Genomic DNA, 3,916 nt, shown 5'->3' with positions numbered 1-3,916 from the left:
TATTACAAAACAAGTTTGGGGTTACAAGTTTTTAGTTACAAGTACAAAGTATTATATAATCACTCCATTAGGAGGTCTGGAACAGGCTGCTCTCCAAGATCAGCTGATGTTCTGTCTCCTCAGCTGAATCTTGTATTTGATCAGACCTTGGTGCATCTTCAAGGTCGACAAGGGCCCCTCCTTCGTCTATAGGTTCCGTCGGCTCTCTGGAGGTTAGTTGAAACATCTCAGTTTCATTGATATGCTTTACCCAAAGCTCTTGGTCCTGGTCGGGACAATCCCAGATGCCTTGGATCCTCATCTTAATAAAATTGACTTGCCCGGGGTCCTTCTCAGATGCAATGTAGTTCTTGAACAATTTAAGAGTGCACATAGTCGTTGTTCCTAAACAAACAATCACACATGCAAAAGTAAGAAAGCAAAGCCAAGAAATTCTATTTTATTTTAAGAAAAATTGATTAGACTTATGAGATTACATGTACCAGAAAATAAGTCGAGCACCCAATCATCAAGGTTCGAGAACAACTCGACCAATCGATTAATCAATCGCTGGGGCTTTTGATATGGGTTTACAAGACTCTTGTCGCCAGACACATGGCACAATTTCTTCGTTACAGCTAGCCACATGATATAGTTGACGATGTTCAACTCATTCACATGTGCCCCAGCCTTCTTCGAAATAGCGTCGTAATATCCCACACACAAAGGCTCCACAACGCTCACCATTCAATCACCCGGGGTACATGTTATGTTTGTTTTAACCCTATTTTGTAATTTAATTGAAACAAGTTAATATATATGTAGTAAGCATCATAGAATCCATATATTAAATATATAGTAACATAAAGCTTACCAATGCATGTGTTCGGTAGCATGGCATCTCAACTTCAATGCAATAGTGATCGATAAAGCCTGACCCATACTATGAAATATAATGATTCGCTATAATGGAGCCAGGATCAGCTCTGCAAAGTCTTTTACCATCTTCTCTATTTGCGGATATTTTTATGGTACATCGTCGTATGTAGAGCCCGATATCCGGAATCCATACGGTATATCCGCAATGAGCAATGTACAATGTCTCTTGGGTAATATGTCAAGCATATTACCCACATCACCATTATAAACACTATAGTACAGTTGTTGAAAAGGATCAACCTTGTGCAAAAAACTTTTCACAGTATCTGAGTCCTCAGGCACCTCGAGCTCCTTTCCTTTTGTCATTCATTTCTCATATTTTGCTTGTTCCAAATGGGTGATGAAGGCGCTTGGTATGCCTTCATTGCTGTCACCCATTTTCTTTGAGCGAGGTGGTTTCTGTAATTATACGTTTTGTAAGAAGATACCCATTATCCTAAAATCAATTAATATTTGTAGAACATACATACCCATTCTCTAAACACAATGAAGAATTCTTTAAGAGCCTTGTATGATGATGTTTTGGGGCACGATTGCTCCACCTCTTCCACATAGGCAGGGAATTTGTTTTCATCATCAGCTATTGTATCTTCATATAAACCTTATGGCTAAAAATTAAAAGAAAGTAAGGTTAGAATAAAGAGAAAATCAACAAATCAATACAATGAAAATAAATCATCACATAAATTACTCACTTTTGAAACTTTGTGACCATTTCATCAAGGCTGAACTCCTTGGCGACCACTCTTGATAATATAGATATTAATAATCTGTCATCTTTGATTCCTTGCAATGACCACCAAGGAAGAAACTTCATATCCTCGGTTAATTCTTCAATTACTAAGTCACTTTTATGTGACTTAGACTTTATCTCCACTTGTGGGTCGAGCTTAGCCTTCTTTGATCTTTGACCCTTTATTTCTTTTCGTTCCCACATACTAAAAATTTGATCTTGGAGGTTCCACACCTCCCCTGTTCTGAACGCAAGTTGAAATCACGAGTCATATTTCCTCAGCCCTTTAGACTTGGTGCTTTCGTCAACTGCTATCTATCACGGACACACCAACACTAGACTATGACAAAGCACAGATGACGAGGCTACGACCAAAAAGGTTACTAACGTGGAACTTGACATGATGAGGATAGAAACTTGGGAAGTTGGGAGGGATGAGATGAGGAACTTAAACGCTAGGAACAATACAAGAGCATAAAGATAGTGATGTAAATCAAGGAGAGAAGATGGGGCTAAACAAGAATACTAGATCGATGTGTCAATGACTAGCGTTGAATCCTTTGAAAGGGACCAATATGGTTACAAGTATTTATACTCTAAGTTGAAGTACATGCATTAGAATATTTTGAAGAATATTCTTAGAAAATCTTCTAGAACCTTGGCACTTTCTAGATGTCTAGTGAGTATACCTAGATCATGTACATCTTATACAATGATATGTAGATCAAATATATCTTATACAATGCTCATATCAAGATGGTTGAGCATGATGTATTGTTGATGTGAGGTTGCAAATTCAATCCTCTTCAACTATATATTTTATGTCATTGTATCGTGTGACACTATCCCCATTTCAAGTAGACATTGTCGTCGCAATCTAGGATGCAGCCTAGGACAAAATTTTTGCAACGCATCAAGGTACTCGTGATGGAAGAACTTGATGCGCTCAATACATGACATCTTCTGTCTGTAGTCATTATCATTGTTATGATCCCAAGCTAGCAACTTGGCTTCATCATGTGTAAGGCTGACGTACACTTTACATTCTGCATATTTGAAGAATGGGGTAAGAGGATACTCCTTCACAAGTTGATGTCGAGCTTTAGCCGAGTGGGATCCTCCAATCACGTAGTATGTGTAGTCATCAACCGAACTGTACTTAAAGTCAGCAACAGTTGGGCACTAATCAGGGTCTACCATTACTAAGAATGGCAGTATAGTGACATGTGGATTTATCTTCATTTTGCTTTTTAAGTTTTGCACATGCGATGAATGTGGCTCTCTTATTTCTAGAACTCTTCTTCCTGTTTCAGGATCAATGGGTGGCCTCTGAATAGAGGAGATCGGAAAGTGAAATAGTTGTCCTTTATGGACAAGCTTCGTCTTTACAATGTTTTCTTTGATCTGATTTTGCTCTGAGGTGAGTATTCCCGATGCAATGTGGCCCCTAAAGGAATAACTTCGAGCTCGATATCTTCCTCCTCATCTTCCACGAACTCAAGTAACTCGGGCTCATCCTCCTCAAGTTGCTGGCTTTTCTTGTACTTCTTATGTTCTGGTTTTGATTTATTGGCAGATTTTGGTGGTGTGGTTGCTTGCGTGACTCTCCCTTAATATAAGGGCGCAAAGAAACAATCAAATTTTTTTGGTTTGAACATCTTTTTTCAAAGCTTTCGGGTGGTAGGAGTCAGTTATGAAATTTTGTTCATCTATCTTGACTCTGTGCATCCCCACCGAGCTATCAAAATCGAACAAGAGGTTCGATGAGTCGTTGTCTTCATATTAGATGTTCTTTACATGGCCGTAGGTGAAGGTCTTCCCCACGTGCAACTTGCCCTCACCTTCAGATTTCGCAAAAATAAGGAGCAAATCTCCTTCTTCCTCGGCATAGATTAATGTCCACTCGACATGAGGGTAGCTCTTCAGGCGCGGCTCCCCACTACTCTTTTCGCCTAAAGTGTTCGATGTCCCATCACCTCCCGACTCAATAAATGTTTTTCGTGAGTCAAGCTTGGGCATGGTGTCAGAGGGTTTTTTTGTTGGGGAGGGCATCTTCAATTTGAAGGATGGGACCTTCTGTCGTGATTCACTGAAAACGACAAGTAATAACACAATGATATATCAATAATCTTAAAAATAAACAACGTAAACCTGAAAACTAAGGTAAACTTCTGCAAAAGTGGGCAAAAATAATTCGTTTTTAAATGTAATGTTACATAGAAAACATTGAGAAAAAAAGCAAAAAAAAAAGCAAGAAAGTGACCA

Source organism: Azolla caroliniana, unplaced genomic scaffold, assembly GCF_043228905.1.
Source record: "Azolla caroliniana isolate FFs.n. ecotype wild unplaced genomic scaffold, voAzoCaro1.0.p SCAF_4, whole genome shotgun sequence".
Taxonomy (NCBI): Eukaryota; Viridiplantae; Streptophyta; class Polypodiopsida; order Salviniales; family Salviniaceae; genus Azolla; species Azolla caroliniana.
The sequence above is the reverse complement of the archived record's forward strand: the minus strand, read 5'-3'. Positions refer to the sequence as shown.